The sequence below is a fragment of the Oncorhynchus mykiss genome, chromosome 13 (assembly GCF_013265735.2).
Source record: "Oncorhynchus mykiss isolate Arlee chromosome 13, USDA_OmykA_1.1, whole genome shotgun sequence".
Classification (NCBI taxonomy): Eukaryota; Metazoa; Chordata; class Actinopteri; order Salmoniformes; family Salmonidae; genus Oncorhynchus; species Oncorhynchus mykiss.
The window spans coordinates 67,346,638-67,371,484 of NC_048577.1; the positions used below are offsets into that span (position 1 = coordinate 67,346,638).

The following is a 24,847-nucleotide window of genomic DNA, read 5'->3' on the forward strand; positions in this document are numbered from 1 at the left end:
ATGCTGATGTTAATGCTTGTTTAATGGAAATGCTTGTAAGTAATTTTCTATGAGGTTGAGACTTTGTCTCAAAAGGGAGGAAATATCATGGAAAATTACATAATTAGTCATGCTAGCCCGTGTTTTACTGTTTAAAAAATTGCCTCTTGTTTTATTGCACTGGTTTTCTAACCTGATATCAACTTGTCTTTGTGGGACCTAAGACTGGGCCTATAGCTAAGGTCCGCTTGGGTGCGGCCGCAACATGTGACATCCTGTGGGTTTACTATCTACAGATGTATGGAAACTTGCAGAAAGGAAAAAAATTATAGTGCTTGTTGTTGTGAATGCAGTTAGACGGTTGAGCTCTCAGGCTATCAACCTCGTGCTACCTAAAGTCTGCACAGACAACTAATGACCTTTTACACACTAACTGCTGACTGCCACATATACAAAAGGATGTGCTTCTTTATAAAAGCTTTGAACCAGCACTGTTCATTGAGCTTTTCAACTATGCACTTTTGAGTGGATATTTTGTTGCAAGTGTTGATTGAAAGAATCTGCAGTCTCTCTTCCTTTGATTAGATGTTCCACAACACGTTGCATCAACCAAGGGTTCCATGCTGCGTCTTGGACTGTGCAGTCAGGCACCAGATTGTTATAACATATGATGTGGTAAACTGATACGTAAAACGCCTATCCAGGTGTTAGAAGATCTGTCAGGAGTCAGCCACGTCTGAGCAGAGGAACTGGCCCAACCTGTTACTGATGCTGCGTTCATAACAAGTAGGAAGCTCAGATAATACCACTTGTAAACTGGGAGCAACGAGTTGTGTGCTTTCATGTGTTTTGAAGTAGTTGAGAACACTGATTGGCTAATGGAAAACAAGCTGCATCAACCATCACCTGAAGGTACAGCTGTCATGCTGCATTATAGTGTTCAACAACCATCACCTGAAGGTACAGCTGTCATGCTGCATTATAGTGTTCAACAACCATCACCTGAAGGTACAGCTGTCATGCTGCTTAACACATTATAGTGTTCAACAACCATCACCTGAAGGTACAGCTGTCATGCTGCTTAACACATTATAGTGTTCAACAACCATCACCTGAATGTACAGCTGTCATGCTGCTTAACACATTATAGGGTTCAACAACCATCACCTGAAGGTACAGCTGTCATGCTGCTTAACACATTATAGTGTTCAACAACCATCACCTGAAGGTACAGCTGTCATGCTGCTTAACACATTATAGTGTTCAACAACCATCACCTGAAGGTACAGCTGTCATGCTGCTTAACACATTATAGTGTTCAACAACCATCACCTGAAGGTACAGCTGTCATGCTGCTTAACACATTATAGTGTTCAACAACCATCACCTGAAGGTACAGCTGTCATGCTGCTTAACACATTATAGTGTTCAACAACCATCACCTGAAGGTACAGCTGTCATGCTGCTTAACACATTATAGTGTTCAACAACCATCACCTGAAGGTACAGCTGTCATGCTGCTTAACACATTATAGTGTTCAACAACCATCACCTGAAGGTACAGCTGTCATGCTGCTTAACACATTATAGTGTTCAACAACCATCACCTGAAGGTACAGCTGTCATGCTGCTTAACACATTATAGTGTTCAACAACCATCACCTGAAGGAACAGCTGTCATGCTGCATCATAGGGTTCAACAACCATATTAATAGACTGTTTTTATAAATATTGTTTTGTTGTTGTATTTAGCTAATGACAATGATGTTATGGAGGTAATTTCTTTAGTATGTAAAGTCAGAGTTCAGCATGTGGGAGGAGTCAGAGATCAGAGATGACAGACAAGTCTCCCACTAGTAACCAGGTAGAGGGACGTTCCAGTGGATTGATAGATGTCTCCCACTAATAACCAGTTGGAGGGGCATTCCAGTGGATTGATAGATGAGTCTCCCACTAATAACCATTCCAGTGGATTGATAGATGAGTCTCCCACTAATAACCAGGTGGAGGGGCGTTTGAGTGGATTGATAGATGAGTTTCCCACTAATAACCAGGTGGAGGGTCGTTCCAGTGGATTGATAGATGTCTCCCACTAATAACCAGTTGGAGGGGCGTTCCAGTGGATTGATAGATGAGTTTCCCACTAATAACCAGGTGGAGGGGCGTTCCAGTGGATTGATAGATGAGTTTCCCACTAATAACCAGGTGGAGGGGCGTTCCAGTGGATTGATAGATGAGTTTCCCACTAATAACCAGGTGGAGGGGCGTTCCAGTGGATTGATAGATGAGTTTCCCACTAATAACCATTCTAGTGGATTGATATATGAGTCTCCCACTAATGACCATTCCAGTGGATTGATAGATGAGTCTCCCAATAATAACCATTCCAGTGGATTGATAGATGAGTCTCCCACTAATAACCAGTTGGAGGGGCGTTCCAGTGGATTGATAGATGAGTCTCCCACTAATAACCATTCCAGTGGATTGATAGATGAGTCTCCCACTAATAACCAGGTGGAGGGGCGTTCCAGTGGATTGATAGATGAGTCTCCCACTAATAACCTGGTGGAGGGGCGTTCCAGTGGATTGATAGATGAGTCTCCCACTAATAACCAGGTGGAGGGGCGTTCCAGTGGATTGATAGATGAGTCTTCCACTAATAACCATTCCAGTGGATTGATAGATGAGTTTCCCACTAATAACCATTCCAGTGGATTTCTGTCTAACTTCCTTGATCTCAACTGACATGAGAGAACTGGACAGGTGACAGTAATGTCCAGGTAGGAAGCCACCATGTTACTTTGACCTCTATTGTGTTTTCAGATGAGTCCAGATAAAGGATAGGAGATGAGGAGAGGAGATAAGGAGAGGAGGCCACCATGTTACTTTGACCTCTATTGTGTTTTCAGATGAGTCCAGATAAAGGAGAGGAGATAAGGAGAGGAAGCCACCATGTTACCTTGACCTCTATTGTGTTTTCAGATGAGTCCAGATAAAGGAGAGGAGATAAGGAGAGGAGATAAGGAGAGGAAGCCACCATGTTACTTTGACCTCTATTGTGTTTTCAGATGAGTCCAGATAAAGGAGAGGAGATAAGGAGAGGAGATAAGGAGAGGAAGCCACCATGTTACTTTGACCTCTATTGTGTTTTCAGATGAGTCCAGATAAAGGAGAGGAGATAAGGAGAGGAGAAAAGGAGAGGAGGCCACTTTAGACTGTTGAGATGCACCCAGTGTCCTGTTCTCTCAGTATCTTACAGTAGTAACAACATAATGATTAGTGTCCTGTTCTCTCACTATCATACAGTAGTAACAACAGAATGATTAGTGTCCTGTTCTCTCAGCATCATACAGTAGTAACAACATAATGATTAGTGTCCTGTTCTCTCAGTATCATACAGTAGTAACAACAGAATGATTAGTGTCCTGTTCTCTCAGTATCATACAGTAGTAACAACAGAATGATTAGTGTCCTGTTCTCTAAGTATCATACAGTAGTAACAACAGAATGATTAGTGTCCTGTTCTCTCAGTATCATACAGTAGTAACAACAGAATGATTAGTGTCCTGTTCTCTCAGTATCATACAGTAGTAACAACAGAATGATTAGTGTCCTGTTCTCTCAGTATCATACAGTAGTAACAACAGAATGATTAGTGTCCTGTTCTCTAAGTATCATACAGTAGTAACAACAGAATGATTAGTGTCCTGTTAGTGTCAATATTAAATCAATATCAATAATTATTGTGATCAGTATTAAAACATTTCCACCTCTCTTCTTCCATCTATTACTGTACTGTCATATTCTGATCAGTATTAAAACATTTCCACCTCTCTTCTTCCATCTATTACTGTACTGTCACATTGTGATCAGTATTAAAACATTTCCACCTCTCTTCTTCCATCTATTACTGTACTGTCATATTGTGATCAGTATTAACACATTTCCACCTCTCTTCTTCCATCTATTACTGTACTGTCACATTGTGATCAGTATTAAAACATTTACACCTCTCTTCTTCCATCTATTACTGTACTGTCACATTGTGATCAGTATTAAAACATTTCCACCTCTCTTCTTCCATCTATTACTGTACTGTCATATTGTGATTAATATTAAAACATTTCCACCTCTCTTCTTCCATCTATTACTCTACTGTCATATTGTGATCAATACTAAAACATTTCCACCTCTCTTCTTCCATCTGGTTGATTATCCTTTATTAGTCACATCTGTCACATGTACATTTCATTCAGTTGAATTGAGTTTATCCACAAACAAGAATGTTGTGCCAAGAACTTGACAAATAAACATTCTACAATATTTACAAACACCAAGAAGCCCAATAACAACACGATCAATGATTTCTAAATGAAACCAGTTTCTACAACACAGTGTGGTGATTCATTCTACTAATGACTATTAACATAAGTGGTGTAAAATCCTGAATATTTAGATATAATAACAACATAACTCATGACTAGAGAGATATTCTACATTGTTGCTCCAGTGTGTCTTACTGTCAAAGGAATTTTACAATTCCTATGTGTTCATTAACCAATTCAATTAAAATCACTCTGTCTGTTTCTAAGAATTTGTAAGATCCTTATTTGCACAAAATAGACAGAGACCAGTCTTGAGTATTGAGTATTTATTTATTATTAGTCTATCAAAATGAGTATTTATTTATTATTTATATATATTTATAAAATAGTATTTTCGGAGCGCGCTGCTCATAGATCCATGTACAACAGTGTATATATAAAATATGACGTCATAGGTTATAGGTTATAAAAGGTATCTCCTCCTCTCGACAGGACAAAGCAGGTTCAAAAGTTAATTCCAACTCACTAGCGCACATACCTGACACACTATACCTGGATTAACTCCTGAAGTCTCACCATAGTTTATTACCACTTAGCATCTCCTGAAGTCTCACCATAGTTTATTACCACTTAGCATCTCCTGAAGTCTCACCATAGTTTATTACCACTTAGCATCTCCTGAAGTCTCACCATAGTTTATTACCACTTAGCAGACAGTTCCAGATAAGGAAAACCTAGAGGGGCTCTCGCTGTCTTAAGTAATCACCACAGAGTTATAGCTGAGTCAGTTCAAACATAGGTTAATGACCCTCTTTTCTTACTGTAGACCCACACACATTCCTCCTTACACAAAGGTTATCATTTCCAATTACCCCTTATCCCTGCTACATAACCTCTTTCTTAGGAACTAACATTATTAATCAGATATTATAAAACAGGGTAGAGTTTAATTAATTATAGTTCTATTTAAATGTAAATATTGTTTAGTCATTGTTCATAAAATTCCTAACACTGAACATGACCACATTTAGAGTGTAACATCATGTAGTGTTTAATACCGGACAAAGGGAAGCTGAGATGCCAGAACCCCAAAGATGAAACCCTGGATAGAGGGGCTCAGTGAATGTGGTGCTGAATGTGTACAGGTGGGTCAGTGTGTCAGAGGAGGCTCTATAGAAGGACAGAGTGCTGGCTGGCCAGTCCAGATACACTCCTACTCTGTGGGAGCTGGAGGAGGGGACGTATATGGTAGTGCCCCTCTTATTGTGCCTTGTTTTGCAACTGTTTTCAGAGCAGACCACACTCCAGGACTTGTCATTGAATCCAAGCCAACAGTCCTCACCCCCTTCTCTCCTGCTTATACCTTTATATGCCACTCCTATATCAACCTCTCCCCCATTCCACTCTACCTCCCAGTAACAGCGCCCAGTCAGTCCCTCTCTACACAGCACCACTCCACAACGCTCAAATCTCTCTGGGTGATCAGGATACGGATGGTACTTTCCCATATGTGTCACCTTTTTGTTCCCCTCAGACAGAAAGCTGTATCTGAATACTGTGTTTGGGTCCAGTGTGAGATCACAGGCATCTGATGGATGAAATCAGACACAATATTAGAAATCATCATCATTCACGTTTGAATGTTAACTCACTTTTCACTAATTATTTTAATGTAGATGTTTCTAGGTATCAAAAGGAGAAGTTAAGGTAACTTGAGACTTGTTGAATGAACATATGTTATACTGTATGGTAATATAAAACACACTTATTCCCATTAATTACACACACACACACACACACACACACACACACACACACGAACACACACACACATACAAATGTTGAACACACACACACACACACACACACTTGTATGCATCATGAACACAAACACACATTTCTTATGTAACACAAATGCGCCACACACACACACACACACACACACACACACACACACACAGTCAAATAAACTCTTTGTAAACCTTGGTGTCCCTGATTTCTGCTTCTGTAGAACTACAGCTGATATTAAATATATTAAATATGACCAAGTAAGTAATGATGGTGGTCTTTGACTTAACTTGAATTAAGACTTATTCTTAGTCATATTCTTCACAGCAGTCAACACTCACATTTTCTAAGCCCAGGTTTCATTGTGTACTCTCCACCATGTTCCACACTGTAGCGGTAAGCAGAAGAACAGACAGTCATTGAGTGATACACCTGAACACACACACACACACACACACACACGGTAAGGATGTTTGTGAGTCCAGGGTGTGTTTCACACTGGACACACACACACACACACATACACATATACAGGACACACACACTGGACACACACAGTAACGAATAATTTGTCCAAGTGGTGGTAAGAATGTTTGTCTTAACTAGCCTGATTGGTCAAACATGTCTGATATGAACATTGACATAAACCCTCTACATACCTGAGTTTCTCCAGTCTGCAGTGTGTATCCTCCTGTCCAGCAGAGAGCAGTCTGACTCCTGAGTCTCCTGGGTGATTGTAGCTCAGGTCCAGCTCTCTCAGGTGTGAAGGGTTTGACCTCAGAGCTGAGACCAGAGAAGCACAGCCTTCCTCTGTGACTAGACAGCCTGACAGCCTGCAAAGAGTCAAAGGTTTTTTCAACATTTTCAGATACATCAGTGTCCTGAAACCTGCTATATCTATTCATAAATGAATAAATGCATCATTATTACAAATGACAAATTATCAAAGTATTGCCTGCAGATAGAAACATGTATAGTACAAATATTATAGTAGACTGACCAGACCAGTTTAAAAAGCAGTATCAGTCAGAAGACAGACAGTGAGGAATCAGATTTAGATTGTTTTGAGTATACAGTCCACACCATATCTATTTAGACAGTGAGGTATCAGATTTAGATTGTATTGAGTATACAGTCCACACCATATCTATTTAGACAGTGAGGTATCAGATTTAGATTGTATTGAGTATACAGTCCACACCATATCTATTTAGACAGTGAGGTATCAGATTTAGATTGTATTGAGTATACAGTCCACACCATATCTATTTAGACAGTGAAGCTAACATTTCAAATGTGTCTCTATTCTCCAACATTTTGGATTTGAGGTCAAATGTTTCATATGAGGTGACAGTATATAATGTCACCTTTAATTTGAGGGTATTTTAAGACATATGTGTTTCACTATTAAAAATGAAAACAATTTATGTTTCCAGTCTCCCCATTAGAAGAAGTCTTAAGTATTCTGAACAATTCACTCATAGTGTATTAAAATAGTCAAAAGTTTAGTATTTGGTCATAAACTCGTTGGTTGCATTTTCAGTTTGTTTTGGTTGTGTTTTGCCCAATAATAAAATGGTGGATGATGAGTGGAGTACTTTTCTGTCTAAGAGAGTAGATAACATGTTACTAAACAATAATACATTCATCCTGATGATGCCATGATTAAGAAAAATCATGAAAGAATCATGAATAATAATGAGTGAGAAAGTTACAGAGGCTACAACAAAGCATGCTAACCTCTCACCATTACCAATAACAGAGGCTACAACAAAACATACTAACCTCTCACCATTACCAATAACAGAGGCTACAACAAAACATGCTAACATCTAACCATTACCAATAACAGAGACTACAACAAAACATGCTAACCTCTCACCATTACCAATAACAGAGGCTACAACAGAACATGCTAACCTCTCACCATTACCAATAACAGAGGCTACAACAGAACATGCTAACCTCTCACCATTACCAATAACAGAGAGTACAACAAAACATAATAACCTCTCACCATTACCAATAACAGAGGCTACAACAGAACATGCTAACCTCTCACCATTACCAATAACAGAGGCTACAACAAAACATGCTAACCTCTCACCATTACCAATAACAGAGACTACAACAAAACATGCTAACCTCTCACCATTACCAATAACAGAGGCTACAACAGAACATGCTAACCTCTCACCATTACCAATAACAGAGAGTACAACAAAACATACTAACCTCTCACCATTACCAATAACAGAGGCTACAACAGAACATGCTAACCTCTCACCATTACCAATAACAGAGGCTACAACAAAACATGCTAACCTCTCTCCATTACCAATAACAAAGGCTACAACAAAACATGCTAACCTCTCACCATTACCAATAACAGAGGCTACAACAACACATACTAACCTCTCACCATTACCAATAACAGAGACTACAACAAAACATGCTAACCTCTCACCATTACCAATAACAGAGACTACAACAAAACATGCTAACCTCTCACCATGACCAATAACAGAGGCTACAACAAAACATGCTAACCTCTCACCATTACCAATAACAGAGGATACAACAAAACATACTAACCTCTCACCATTACCAATAACAGAGGCTACAACAAAACATGTTAACCTCTCACCATTACCAATAACAGAGGATACAACAAAACATGCTAACCTCTCACCATTACCAATAACAGAGGCTACAACAAAACATGCTAACCTCTCACCATTACCAATAACAGAGGCTACAACAAAACATACTAACCTCTCACCATTACCAATAACAGAGACTACAACAAAACATGCTAACCTCTCACCATTACCAATAACAGAGGCTACAACAAAACATACTAACCTCTCACCATTACCAATAACAGAGACTACAACAAAACATGCTAACCTCTCACCATTACCAATAACAGAGGCTACAACAAAACATGCTAACCTCTCACCATTATCAATAACAGAGGATACAACGAAACATGCTAACCTCTCACCATTACCAATAACAGAGGATACAACTAAACATACTAACCTCTCACCATTACCAATAACAGAGACTACAACAAAACATGCTAACCTCTCACCATTACCAATAACAGAGGCTACAACAAAACATGCTAACCTCTCACCATTACCAATAACAGAGGCTACAACAAAACATGCTAACCTCTCACCATTACCAATAACAGAGGCTACAACAAAACATACTAACCTCTCACCATTACCAATAACAGAGGGGGTCTGATCTTTGTGCCTCTGTAACTTTCTCATTCATCATTATCACAATTCATTCATGATTATTCATAATCATGGAAGCATCCACATGAATGTAGAAGTGTTCAGAAACATCTTCTATTCTTACTGACAATACAAGTGAAGTGACTCCAAAATGACAGGACATTATTCACCATTCAGTTTCTATTAGGAAAAACATCCAAAACAGAACCAAGACAAACTGCAAATTAATTCAACAAGAGTCACGTAATCAAGGGATACTAAATGTTTGACTAAATTAATATTTAAAAATAATTAAGACTTTTTCAAATGGGAGAACTACATACATAAAGTGCTTTCATTCCTAAACGGTAAAATATATACAGTGGGGAGAAGCCCCAGACCGAGGGTGAGATCTTGCATGGAGCCCCAGACCGAGGGTGATTGACCGTCATCTTGAACTTCTTCCATTTTCTAATAATTGTGCCAACAGTTGTTGCCTTCTCACCAAGCTGCTTGCCTATTGTCCTGTAGCCCATCCCAGCCTTGTGCAGGTCTACAATTTTATCCCTGATGTCCTTACACAGCTCTCTGGTCTTGGCCATTGTGGAGAGGTTTGATTGATTGAGTGTGTGGACAGGTGTCTTTTATACAGGTAACAAGTTCAAACAGGTGCAGTTAATACACGTAATGAGTGGAGAACAGGAGGGCTTCTTAAAGAAAACTAACAGGTCTGTGAGAGCCGGAATTCTTACTGGTTGGTAGGTGATCAAATACTTATGTCATGCAATAAAATGCAAATTAATTACATAAAATCATACCATGTGATTTTCTGGATTTTTGTTTTAGATTCTGTCTCTCACAGTTGAAGTGTACCTATGATTTAAAAATATACAGACCTCTACATGCATTGTAAGTAGGAAAACCTGCAAAATCGTCAGTGTATCAAATACTTGTTCTCCCCACTGTATCTATGAATACCCTTAATTAAGAGGTGACATTCTGTACTGTACTCATTATTCTCGATTCATTCCTGACTAACATCTCACCATCAACCTCAAATAAAATGTGACATTCTGTACTGTCACCTAATATGAAACATTATATCTCAAATCCACAATGCTGGAGCACAGCGACAAATTTAAAAAATGTAAGCTTCACTGTCCAAACACATATGGTGTGGACTATATGTGCCTGGTAAACAGATGTGGATCTGGTGAACAGTTATCACTTATTGACCAACTACAGGAATACTGACCTCAGAGTCTCCAGTTTACAGTGGGGATTCCCCAGTCCAGCAGAGAGCAGCTTCACTCCTGAATCCTTCAGGTCATTGTTACTCAGATCCAGCTCTCTCATGTGTGAGGGGTTTGAACTGAGAACTGAGACCAGAGAAGCACAGCCTTCCTCTGTGGCTAGACAGCCTGACAGCCTGCAAAGAGTCAAATCATATTAAAACCACACTGCTATTCTTTGGTGGAGAAAATAGTGGCAGTACATTTTTTCAAAATGTTCAGATATATCAGTATCCTGAAACCTGCCATACATATTCATGAATTAATGTATCATTATTAGAAATGACAAATTAGCCAAGTATTGGTTGTAGATAGAAACATGTATAGTGCAAATATTTGAGTACTGACCAGACCAGTTTATGAACGATGCCTATACCTAACTATACCACTATACCTATTTTTCCAATTGGACTTGGACCCCTCTGCTACACGGAACCCTACTAAGCCATCACGACTGGTCTATCAACGTCACTGCAGGCTAAAACAGACTTTCCTCTGTCGTGACGTCCCTCTAAGGCCCTAATGCTCTCTTGCTAGCCCCGGCCCGCTAGCTGGAGCCCTATGATCACTCGCTACGCATCTCTACTGTCAATATGCCTTGTCCATTACTGTCCTGGTTAGTGATTATTATCTTATTTCACTGTAGAGCCTCTAGCCTTGCTCTCTATGCCTTAACCAACCATTTAGATCCACCTCCCACAGATGTGGTGACATCAAATCAAATGTATTTATTGAATCAAAGTTATTTTATAAAGCCTTTCGTACATCAGCTGATATCTCAAAGTGCTGTACAGAAACCCAGCCTAAAACCCCAAACAGCAAGCAATGCAGGTGTAGAAGCACGGTGGCTAGGAAAAACTCCCTAGAAAGGCCAAAACCTAGGAAGAAACCTAGAGAGGAACCAGGCTATGAGGGGTGGCCAGTCCTCTTCTGGCTGTGATGGGACACAGAACACCGGATAAGACAGGAGAAAAAAATAATCAAAATCAAATTGATTTATATAGCCCTTCGTACATCAGCTGATATCTCAAAGTGCTGTACAGAAACCCAGCCTAAAACCCCAAACAGCAAGCAAGGAAAAACTCCCTAGAAAGGCCAAAACCTAGGAAGAAACCTAGAGAGGAACCAGGCTATGTGGGGTGGCCAGTCCTCTTCTGGCTGTGCCGGGTGGAGATTATAAAAGAACATGGCCAAGATGTTCAAATGTTCATAAATGACCATCATGGTCGAATAGTAATAAGGCAGAACAGTTGAAACTGGAGCAGCAGCACGGCCAGGTGGACTGGGGACAGCAAGGAGTCATCATGTCAGGTAGTCCTGGGGCATGGTCCTAGGGCTCAGGTCCTCCGAGAGAGAGAAAAAAAGAGAGAAGGAGAGAATTAGAGAACGCACACTTAGATTCACACAGGACACCGAATAGGACAGGAGAAATACTCCAGATATATCAGACTGACCCTAGCCCCCCGACACATAAACTACTGCAGCATAGATACTGGTGGCTGAGACAGGAGGGGTCAGGAGACACTGTGCCCCCATCTTACGATACCCCCGGACAGGGCCAAACAGGCAGGATATAACCCCACCCACTTTGCCAAAGCACAGCTCCCACACCACTAGAGGGATATCTTCAACCACCAACTTACCATCCTGAGACAAGGACCGAGTATAGCCCACAAAGATCTCTGCCATGGCAAAACCCAAGGGGGGGCGCCAACCCAGACAGGAAGACCACGTCAGTGACTCAACCCACTCAAGCGACGCACCGCTCCCACGGTCGGAATGAAAGAGCACCAGTAAGCCAGTGACTCAGCCCCCTGGGTTAGAGGCAGAGAATCCCAGTATAGAGAGGGGAACCGGCTAGGCAGAGACAGCAAGGGCGGTTAGTTGCTCCAGTTCCTTCCGTTCACATTCACACTCCTGGGCCAGACTACACTCAATCATAGGACCTACTGAAGAGATGAGTCTTCAATAAAGACTTAAAGGTTGAGACCGAGTTTGCGTCTCTCACATGGGTAGGCAGACCATTCCATAACAATGGAGCTCTATAGGAGAAAGTCCTGCCTCCAGCTGTTTGCTTAGAAATTCTAGGGACAATTAGGAGGCCTGCGTCTTGTGACCGTAGCGTACGTGTAGGTGTGTGCGGCAGGACCAAATCAGAGAGATAGGTAGGAGCAAGCCCATGTAATGCTTTGTAGGTTAGCAGTAAAACCTTGAAATCAGCCCTTGCCTTGACAGGAAGACAGTGTAGGGAGGCTAGCACTGGAGTAATATGATCAAATTTTTGGGTTCTAGTCAGGATTCTAGCAGCCGTATTTAGCACTAACTGAAGTTTATTTTTTTGCTTTATCCGGGTAGCCAGAAAGTAGAGCATTGCATTAGTCTAACCTAGAAGTAACAAAAGCATGGATACATTTTTCTGGACAGAAAGTTTCTGATTTTTGCAATGTTACGTAGATGGAAAAAAGCTGTCCTTGAAACAGTCTTGATATGTTCGTCAAAAGAGAGATCAGGGTCCAGAGTAATGCCGAGGTCCTTCACAGTTTTATTTGAGACGACTGTACAACCATTAAGATTAATTGTCAGATTCAACAGAAGATCTCTTTGTTTCTTGGGACCTAGAACAAGCATCTCTGTTTTGTCCGAGTTTAAAAGTAGAACGTTTGCAGCCATCCACTTCCTTATGTCTGAAACACAGGCTTCTAGTGAGGGCAATTTTGGGGCTTCACCATGTTTCATTGAAATGTACAGCTGTGTGTCATAGCGATAGCAGTGAAAGTTAACATTATGTTTTCGAATGACTTCCCCAAGAGGTAAAATATATACTGAAAACAATAGTGGTCCTAAAACGGAACCTTGAGGAACACCGAAATTTACAGTTGATTTGTCAGAGGACAAACCATTCACAGAGACAAACTGATATCTTTCCGACAGATAAGATCTAAACCAGGCCAGAACGTGTCCGTGTAGACCAATTTGGGTTTCCAATCTCTCTAAAAGAAAGTGGTGATCGATGGTATCAAAAGCAGCACTAAGGTCTAGGAGCACGAGGACAGATAACATTAAAAGGTAATTCACCACCTTCACAAGTGCAGTCTCAGTGCTATGATGGGGTCTAAAACCAGACTGAAGCATTTTCGTATGCATTGTTTGTCTTCAGGAAGGCAGTGAGTTGCTGCACAACAGCTTTATCTACATTTTTTGAGAGGAATGGGAGATTCGATATTGGCCGATAGTTTTTTATATTTTCTGGGTCAAGGTTTGGCTTTATCAAGAGAGGCTTTATTACTTTTTGTGAGTTTGGTACACATCCGGTGGATAGAGTTTATTATGTTCAACATAGGAGGGCCAAGCACAGGAAGCAGCTCTTTCAGTAGTTTAGTTGGAATAGGGTCCAGCATGCAGCTTGAAGGTTTAGATGCCATGATTATTTTCATAATTGTGTCAAGAGATATAATACTAGTAGTATTAAAACACTTGAGTGTCTCCCTTGATCCTCGGTCCTGGCAGAGTTGTGCAGATTTAGGACAACTGAGCGTTGGAGGAATACGCAGATTTAAGGTGGAGTCCGTAATTTGCTTTCTAATGATCATGATCTTTTCCTCAAAAAAGTTCATGAATTTATCACTGCTGACGTGAAAGCCATCCTCTCTTGGGGAATGCTGCTTTTTTAGTTAGTGTCAAAAATTTATTTGGGATTGTTCTTATTTTCCTCAATTAAGTTGGAAAAATAGGATGATCAAGCAGCAGTGTGGGCTCTTCGATACTGCACGGTACTGTCTTTCCAAGCTAGTCGGAATACTTCCAGTTTGGTGTGGCGCCATTTCCGTTCCAATTTTCTGGAAGCTTGCTTCAGAGCTCGGGTATTTTCTGTGTACCAGGGAGCTAGTTTCTTATGAGAAATGTTTTTAGTTTTTAGGGGTGCAACTGCATCTAGGGTATTGCGCAAGGTTAAATTGAGTTCCTCAGTTAGGTGGTTAACTGATTTTTGGAAGGAGGAAATCTGGAAGAGCATCCAGGAATCTTTGAGTTGTCCGAGTATTTAAAGCACGACTTTTGATGATCCTTGGTTGGGGTCTGAGCAGATTATTTGTTGAGATTGCAAACGTAATAAAATGGTGGTCCGATAGTCCAGGATTATGAGGAAAAACATTAAGATCCACAACATTTATTCCACGGGACAAAACTAGGTCCAGAGTATGACTGTGGCAGTGAGTAGGTCTAGAGACATGTTGGACAAAACCCACTGAGTCGATGATGGCTCCAAAAGCCATTTTGGAGTGGGTCTGTGGACTTTTCCATGTGAATATTAAAGTCACCAAAAATGTGAAAATGATCTGTCATGACTACAAGGTCTGAAAGGAATTCAGGGAACTCAGTGAGGAATGCTGTATATGGCCCAGGAGGCCTGTAAACAGTAGCTATCAAAAGTGATTGAGTAGGCTGCATAGATTTCGTGACTAGAAGCTCAAAACGGGCCGCCCCCAGGTGGTGAGGGTAGGCAACAACATCTCCACCCCGCTGATCCTCAACACTGGTGCCCCACAAGGGTGCGTTCTGAGCCCTCTCCTGTACTCCCTGTTCACCCACGACTGCGTGGCCACGCACGCCTCCAACTCAATCATCAAGTTTGCGGACGACACAACAGTGGTAGGCTTGATTACCAACAACGACGAGACGGCCTACAGGGAGGAGGTGAGGGCCCTCGGAGTGTGGTGTCAGGAAAATAACCTCACACTCAACGTCAACAAAACTAAGGAGATGATTGTGGACTTCAGGAAACAGCAGAGGGAACACCCCCCTATCCACATCGATGGAACAGTAGTGGAGAGGGTAGTAAGTTTTAAGTTCCTCGGCATACACATCACAGACAAACTGAATTGGTCCACTCACACAGACAGCATCGTGAAGAAGGCGCAGCAGCGCCTCTTCAACCTCAGGAGGCTGAAGAAATTTGGCTTGTCACCAAAAGCACTCACAAACTTCTACAGATGCACAATCGAGAGCATCCAGGTGGGCTGTATCACCGCCTGGTACGGCAACTGCTCCGCCCACAACCTTAAGGCTCTCCAGAGGGTAGTGAGGTCTGCACAACGCATCACCGGGGGCAAACTACCTGCCCTCCAGGACACCTACACCACCCGATGTTACAGGAAGGCCATAAAGATCATCAAGGACAACAACCACCCGAGCCACTGCCTGTTCACCCCGCTATCATCCAGAAGGCGAGGTCAGTACAGGTGCATCAAAGCTGGGTCCGAGAGACTGAAAAACAGCTTCTATCTCAAGGCCATCAGACTGTTAAACAGCCACCATTAACATTGAGTGGCTGCTGCCAACACACTGACTCAACTCCAGCCACTTTAATAATGGGAATTGATGGGAAATTATGTAAAATATATCACTAGCCACTTTAAACAATGCTACCTAATATAATGTTTACATACCCTACATTATTCATCTCATATGCATACGTATATACTGTACTCTATATCATCTACTGCATCCTTATGTAATACATGTATCACTAGCCACTTTAACTATGCCACTTTGTTTACATACTCATCTCATATGTGTATACTGTACTCGATACTATCATAAATGTTAGCAACACCACCGCCTTTGCGGGATGCACAGGGGATATGATCACTAGTGCAACCAGGAGGTGAGGCCTCATTTAACACAGTAAATTCATCAGGCTTAAGCCATGTTTCAGTCAGGCCAATCACATCAAGATTATGATCCGTGATTAGTTCATTGACTATAACTGCCTTGGAGGTGAGGGATCTAACATTGAGTAGCCCTATTTTGAGATGTGAGGTATTACAATCTCTTTCAATTATGGCAGGAATGGAGGTCTTCATTCCAGTGATATTGCTAAGGCGAACACCGCCATGGTTCATTTTGCCCAACCTAAATCGAGACACAGACACGGTCTCGATGGGGATAGCTGAGCTGACTACACTGACTGTGCTAGTGGCAGACTCCACTAAACTGGCAGGCTGGCTAACAGCCTGCTAACTGGCCTGCACCCTATCTCATTGTGGAGCAAGAGGAGTTAACCTATCTATGTTCGTAGATAAGATGAGAGCACCCCTCCATCTAGGATGGAGTCCGTCACTCCTCAACAGGCCAGGCTTGGTCCTGTTTGTGGTTAAAATGATGTCTCTAGAGACAATATCTCTCTCATCATTACTCGATGCCTAGGTTTACCTCCAATGTACTCACATCCTACCATATCTTTGTGTACATTATGCCTTGAATCTATTCTATCGTGCCCATAATCCTGCTCCTTTTACTCTCTGTTCCGAACGTACTAGACAACCAGTTCTTATAGCCTTTAGCCGTATCCTACTTCTCCTCTTCTGGTGATGTAGAGGTTAATCCAGGACCTGCATAGCTCCACTCCCACTCCCCAGGTGCTCTCATTTGTTGACTTCTGTAACCGTAAAAGTCTTAGAATCCTCCTTCCTAAATTGGTTTTATTCACTGCTTTAGCACACTCTGCCAATCCGGATGTCCTAGCTGTGTCTGAATCCTGGCTTAGGAAGACCACCAAAAACCCTGACATTTCCATCCCTAACTATAACATTTTCAGACAAGAAAGAACTGCCAAAGAGGGCGGTGTTGCAATATACTGCAGAGATAGCCTGCAGAGTTCTGTCTTACAATCCAGGTCTGTACCCAAACAATTTGAGCTTCTTCTTTTAAAAATCCACCTTTCCAGAAACATGTCTCTCACTGTTGCCGCTTGCTATAGACTACCCTCTGCCCCCAGCTGTGCTCTGGACACCATATGTGAATTGATTGCCCCCATCTACCTTCAGAGCCCGTGCTGCTAAGTGACCTAAACTGGGACATGCTTAATACCCCGGCCATCCTAAAATCTAAGCTTGATGCCCTCAATCTCACACAAATTATCAATGAACCCACCAGGTACAACCACAAATCCGTAAACACGGGAGCCCTCATAGATATCATCCTAACCAACTCGCCCTGCAAATACATCTCTGCTGTTTTTAACCAAGATCTCAGCGATCATTGCCTGCATCCGTAATGGGTCTGCGACCAAACGACCACCCCTCATCACTGTCAAACGCTCCCTAAAACATTTCTGCATGCAGACCTTTCTAATCGATCTGGCCGGGGTATCCTGGAATGACATTGACCTCATCCCGTCAGTAGATGATGCCTGGCTAATCTTTAAAAGTGCCTTCCTCACCATCTTAAATAAGCATGCCCCTCTCAAAAAATGTAGAACTAGGAATAGATATAGTCCTTGGTTCACGCCAGACCTGTCTGCCCTTGACCAGCACAAAAACATCCTGTGGCATTCTGCATTAGCACCCGAATAGCACCCGTGATATGCAACTTTTCAGGGAAGTTAGGAACCAATATACACAGGTAGTAAAGAAAGCTAAGCCTAGCTTTTTCAAACAGAAATGTGCATCCTGTAGCTCAAACTCCAAAACGTTCTGGGACACTGTAAACTGCACTGAGGCTAGGAAACACTGTCACCACCGATAAATCCACTATAATTGAGAATTTCAATAAGCATTTTTCAATGGCTGGCCATGCTTTCCACCTGACTACCCCTATCCCGGTCAACAGCACTGCACCCCCCACAGCAACTTGCCCAAACCTCCCCCGCTTCTCCTTCACCCAAATCCAGTCAGCTGATGTTCTGAAAGAGCTGCAAAATCTGGACCCCCGACAAATCAGCTGGGCTGGACAATCTGGACCCTCTCTTTCTAAAAGTATCAGCTGAAATTGTTGCAACCCCTATTACTAGCCTGTTCAACCTCTCTTTCGTATCGTCTGAGATCCCCAAAGATGGGAAGCTGCCACGGTCATCCCCCTTTTCAAAGGGGGAGACACTCTAGACCCAAAATGCTACAGACCTATATCCTACCCTGCCTCTCTAAGGTCTTCGAAAGCCAAGTAAACAAACAGATTACCGACCATTTAGAATCCCACCGTACCTTCTCTGCTATGCAATCTGTTTTCAGAGCTGATCATGGGTGCACTTCAGCCACGTTCAAGGTCCTAAACGATATCATAACCGCCATTGATAAGAGACATTACTGTGCAGTCATATTCATCAACCTGGACAAGGAATTCAACTCTGTCAATCACCACATTCCCATCGGCAGAATCAACAGCCTTGGTTTCTCAAATGACTGCCTCGCCTGGTTAATCAACTACTTCTCTGATAGAGTTCAGTGTGTCAAATTGGAAGGCCTGTTGGCCGGACATTTGGCAGTCTCTATGTGGGTGCCACAGGGTTAAATTCTCAGGCCGACTCTCTTCTCTGTATACATCAATGATTTCGCTCTTGCTGCTGTTGATTCTCTGATCCACCTCTATGCAGACGACAACATTCTTTATACTTCTGACCCTTCTTTGGACACTGTGTTAACTAACCTCCAGATGAGCTTCAATGCCATACAACTCTCCTTCCGTGGCCTCCAACTGCTCTTAAATGCAAGTAAAACTAAATGCCTGCTCTTCAACCGATCGCTACCCGCACCTGCCCGCCTGCCCAGCATCACTACTCTGGACGGTTCGGAATTGGAATATGTGGACAACTACAAATACCTAGGTGCTAGACTGTAAACTCTCCTTCCAGACTCACATTAACCATCTCCAATCCAAAATGAAATCTAGAATCGGCTTCCTATTTTGCAACAAAGCATCCTTCACTCATGCTGCCAAACATACCTTTGTCAAACTGACCATCCTACCGATTCTCGACTTCGGCGATGTCAACACTCTATTCAACAAATTTGACGCAGTGTATCACAGTGCCATCCGTGTTGACACCAAAGCCTCATATACTACCCACCACTACAACCTGTACACTCTCAATGGCTGGCCCTCGCTTCATACTCGTCGCCAAACCCACTGGCTCCAGGTCATCCATAAGTCTCTGCTAGGTATCTCAGCTCACTGGTCCCCATAGCAGCACCCACCGTAGCACGTGCTCCAGCATGTATATCATACTGGTAACCCCCAAAGCCAATTCGTCCTTTGGCCGCCTTTCCTTCCAGTTCTCTGCTGCCAATGACTGGAACGAACTGCAAAAATCACTGAAGCTTGAGACGCATATCTCCCTCACTAGCTTTAAGCACCAGCTGTCAGAGCAGCTCACAGATCACTGCACATGTACATAGTCTATCTGTAAACAGCCCATCTATCTACCTCATCCCCATACTGTATTTATTTATTTATCTTCCTCCTTTGCACCCCAGTATCTCTACTTGCACAGTCATCTTCTGCACATCAATCACTCCTGTGTTTAATTGGTATATTGTAATTACTTCGCCACCATGACCTATTTATTGCCTTAACAATATCTTACCTAATTTGCACTCACCGTATATCGATTTTTTTCAAACTGTATTATTGACTGTATGTTTGTTAATTCCATGTGTAACTCTGTGTCGAACTGCTTTGCTTTATCTTGGCCAGTTCGCAGTTGTAAAAGAGAACATGTTCTCAACTAGCCTACATGGTTAAATAAAGGTGAAATAAAAGAATATATAAAAAAAGCAGTATCAGTCAGAAGACAGACAGTGAGGAATCAGATTTAGATTGTATTGAGTATACAGTCCACACCATATCTATTTAGACAGTGAGGTATCAGATTTAGATTGTAATGAGTATACAGTCCACACCATATCTATTTAGACAGTGAGGAATCAGATTTAGATTGTATTGAGTAAACAGTCCACACCATATCTATTTAGACAGTGAGGAATCAGATTTAGATTGTATTGAGTATACAGTCCACACCATATCTATTTAGACAGTGAGGTATCAGATTTAGATTGTATTGAGTATACAGTCCACACCATATCTATTTAGACAGTGAGGAATCAGATTTAGATTGTATTGAGTATACAGTCCACACCATATCTATTTAGACAGTGAGGTATCAGATTTAGATTGTATTGAGTATACAGTCCACACCATATCTATTTAGACAGTGAGGTATCAGATTTAGATTGTATTGAGTATACAGTCCACACCATATCTATTTAGACAGTGAGGTATCAGATTTAGATTGTATTGAGTATACAGTCCACACCATATCTATTTAGACAGTGAGGTATCAGATTTAGATTGTATTGAGTATACAGTCCACACCATATCTATTTAGACAGTGAGGTATCAGATTTAGATTGTATTGAGTATACAGTCCACACCATATCTATTTAGACAGTGAGGTATCAGATTTAGATGGTATTGAGTATACAGTCCACACCATATCTATTTAGACAGTGAGGTATCAGATTTAGATTGTATTGAGTATACAGTCCAAACCATATCTATTTAGACAGTGAGGTATCAGATTTAGATTGTATTGAGTATACAGTCCACACCATATCTATTTAGACAGTGAGGTATCAGATTTAGATTGTATTGAGTATACAGTCCACACCATATCTATTTAGACAGTGAGGTATCAGATTTAGATTGTATTGAGTATACAGTCCACACCATATCTATTTAGACAGTGAGGTATCAGATTTAGATTGTATTGAGTATACAGTCCACACCATATCTATTTAGACAGTGAGGTATCAGATTTAGATTGTATTGAGTATACAGTCCACACCATATCTATTTAGACAGTGAGGTATCAGATTTAGATTGTATTGAGTATACAGTCCACACCATATCTATTTAGACAGTGAGGTATCAGATTTAGATTGTATTGAGTATACAGTCCACACCATATCTATTTAGACAGTGAGGTATCAGATTTAGATTGTATTGAGTATACAGTCCACACCATATCTATTTAGACAGTGAGGTATCAGATTTAGATTGTATTGAGTATACAGTCCACACCATATCTATTTAGACAGTGAGGTATCAGATTTAGATTGTATTGAGTATACAGTCCACACCATATCTATTTAGACAGTGAGGTATCAGATTTAGATTGTATTGAGTATACAGTCCACACCATATCTATTTAGACAGTGAGGTATCAGATTTAGATTGTATTGAGTATACAGTCCACACCATATCTATTTAGACAGTGAGGTATCAGATTTAGATTGTATTGAGTATACAGTCCACACCATATCTATTTAGACAGTGAGGTATCAGATTTAGATTGTATTGAGTATACAGTCCTCACCATATCTATTTTGACAGTGAAGCTAACATTTTAAATGTGGCTCTACACTCCAACATTTTGGATTTCAGATCCAATTCTAACGACTTCTGCCGAAGGTGGTCCCTCTCCTTTTTCGAGCGGCGTTCAGTGGTCGATGTCACCGACCTTCTAGCCATCGCTGATCCTCTTTTCATTTTCCTTTGGTTTTGTCTTGTCTTGTATCACACCTGGTTCTAATCCCATTCATTACATGTTGTGTATTTAACCCTCATTGTCCTTGTCGGTGATTGTTTGTTTGTAAGTATTGTTCTGGTGTGCTACGGGATTCCCTGATCCTGACTTACCTGCCGAACACAAATGTTTCATATGAGGTGACAGTATATGATGTGTGTCTTTGCTATAAAGGATCTCAGTTGCAATGTGTAAGCACTCTCAGAGAATTCATTTATAGACACTGAATTGATCTGAGAGTCACAGGGTTGTGATGGAGCTCATATAATTAAAGATGGACTATATGATAACTCTGACTTGTGTGTGGTTTGCTCTCATTATTTGGTAAATACAGGAAATTTCCACTACAGTGACCAGTGTGTTCAGTCTGTGTTTGAGAGGACACACACACACACACTGGACACACACACACACTGGACACAGACACAGTAACATATATCTTTGTCCAAGTGGTGGTAAGAATGTTTGTCTTAACTAGACTGATAAGTCAAACATGTCTGATATGAACGTTGACATAAACCCTCTACATACTTGAGTTTCTCCAGTCTGCAGTGTGGATTCCCCAGTCCAGCAGAGAGCAGCTTCACTCCTGAATCCTTCAGGTCATTGTTACTCAGGTCCAGCTCTCTCAGGTGTGAGGGGTTTGACTCCAGAGCTGAGACCAGAGGAGCACAGCCTTCCTCTGTGGCTAGACAGCCTGACAGCCTGCAAAGAGTCAAATCATTTTAAAATCACACTGATATTCTTTGGTGGTGAAAATAGTGGCAGTATATTTTTTAAACCATTTTAGAAATAAAAGCACTTTATGTATCTAGTCCCCCCTTTTGAAGGAGACATAAGTATTCTGACCAATTAACTTATAGTGTATTAAAGTAGTCAAAAGTTTAGTATTTGGTCCAATATTCTTTAAATACAATGACTACATCAGCCTGTGACTGGCATGATTGAGAAAGATCATGAATGAATCATGAATAATAATGAGTGAGAAAGTAACAGAGGCTACAACAAAACATACTAACCTCTCACCATTACCAATAACAGAGGCTACAACAAAACATGCTAACCTCTCACCATTACCAATATCAGAGGCTACAACAAAACATGCTAACCTCTCACCATTACCAATAACAGACGCTACAACAAAACATGCTAACCTCTCACCATTACCAATAACTGAGACTACAACAAAACATGCTAACCTCTCACCATTACCAATAACAGAGGCTACAACAAAACATGCTAACCTCTCACCATTACCAATAACAGAGGCTACAGCAAAACATGCTAACCTCTCACCATTACCAATAACAGAGGCTACAACAAAACATGCTAACCTCTCACCATTTACCTCAAATAAAAGGTGACATTCTGTACTGTCTCCTAATATGAAACATTATATCTAAAATCCAAAACTCTGGAGCAAAGCACCACATTTAAAACTGTAAGCTTCACTGTCCAAACACATATGGTGTGGACTATGTGTGTCTGGTAAACACATGTGGATCTAGTGAACAGTTATCACTTGTTGACCAACTACAGGAATACTGACCTCAGAGTCTCCAGTTTACAGTGGGGATTCCCCAGTCCAGCAGAGAGCAGCTTCACTCCTGAATCCTTTAGGTCGTTGTTACTCAGGTCCAGCTCTCTCAGGTGTGAGGGGTTTGACTTCAGAGCTGAGACCAGAGAAGCACAGCCTTCCTCTGTGACTCCACAGCCTGACAGCCTGACAAAGAGATCATCATGACTTCACAAACACTGTTATTTTAACACCAGTAGTGTAGAAGGACAATGGTAGATGCATTTAGTTAATTCTCCCAAACAACATATAAATTAATCTTCCGTCTCCTAGAACTGTATTGTAATTTTGTTATACTAATGTAAATATCAATGCATTTATTCAAAGTTTTTCAACATAACATTATATACGGATTATACATAATTTTATGTAAACTGGATATTTGTTTTTATATATAATATTAAAAACATATTATAATACATATTGTTCTCTAAACTGAATATTTATTCCTGATGATTAGTTCTTCAATGCCATTTTATTTACTCACAGAACAGCTCTGGAGGCTTTGACCACTGGCATCAGCCTCAGAAGACCTTCCTCTGATCTGGAGTATTTCTTTAGGTCAAACACATCCAGCTCCTTTTCTGAAGTCAGCAACACAAAGACCAGAGCTGACCACTGTGCAGGTGACAGTTTGGCATCAGAGAGACTTCCTGAGCTCAGGAAGCTTTGGATCTCCTCCACTAGAGAATGGTCATTCAGTTCATTCAGACAGTGGAACAGATTGATGCTCCTCTCTGGAGAGGTATTCTCCCTGATCTTCTCCTTGATGTGCTTGACTGTTTCTTCATGGGTCTGTGAGCTGCTTCTTGTCTTTGTCAGTAGACCTTGTAAGTGCTTCTGATTGGACTCAAGTGAGAGGCCTAGAAGGAAGCGGAGGAAAAGGTCCAGGTTTCCCGTCTCACTTTGTAAGGCTTTATCCACAGCACTCTTGTAGAAAGTAACTTCAGGCTCGTCGTTTGTCTGAAGTTTGTCCATTAGATTCTCATTGTTGTTGATGAATGAGAGGGACACATATACAGCAGCCAGAAACTCCTGAATGCTCAGATGAACAAAGCAGTACACCTTGACCTGGTACAGCACACATTCCTCTTTAAAGAGCTGTGTGCACAATCCTGAGTACACTGAGGCTTCATTAACATCAATGCCAGACTCTTTCAGGTCCTCTTCATAGAAAATCAGATTGCGCTTCACAAGCTGTTGAAAAGCCAGTTTTCCCAGTGACAGAATGCTCTGTTTATTCCAGTGTGGACCTGTATCTTCTTTCCCAAGATACTTTTCATTCTTCTGTTTGGTAT

General features: G+C 41.3%; 1 protein-coding gene, 1 long non-coding RNA gene and 1 pseudogene across 2 annotated transcripts in view; 1 reads left to right on the plus strand and 2 right to left on the minus strand.

Annotated features, from left to right (window-relative positions):
* The window catches only part of LOC118938461, a 942,996-nt pseudogene that overhangs the window by 548,293 nt on the left and 369,856 nt on the right, over positions 1–24,847 (plus strand).
* The window catches only part of LOC110515071 (NACHT, LRR and PYD domains-containing protein 3-like), a 390,541-nt gene that overhangs the window by 88,393 nt on the left and 277,301 nt on the right, over positions 1–24,847 (minus strand). The gene's annotated exons all lie outside the window — the stretch shown is intronic.
* LOC118938478 lies at positions 6,870–23,580 on the minus strand. The gene is made up of 3 exons (XR_005035745.1): positions 23,523–23,580; positions 10,578–10,751; positions 6,870–6,925 (listed from the first exon to the last, which is right to left on the minus strand). It is a non-coding gene; the product is annotated as an uncharacterized LOC118938478 (long non-coding RNA).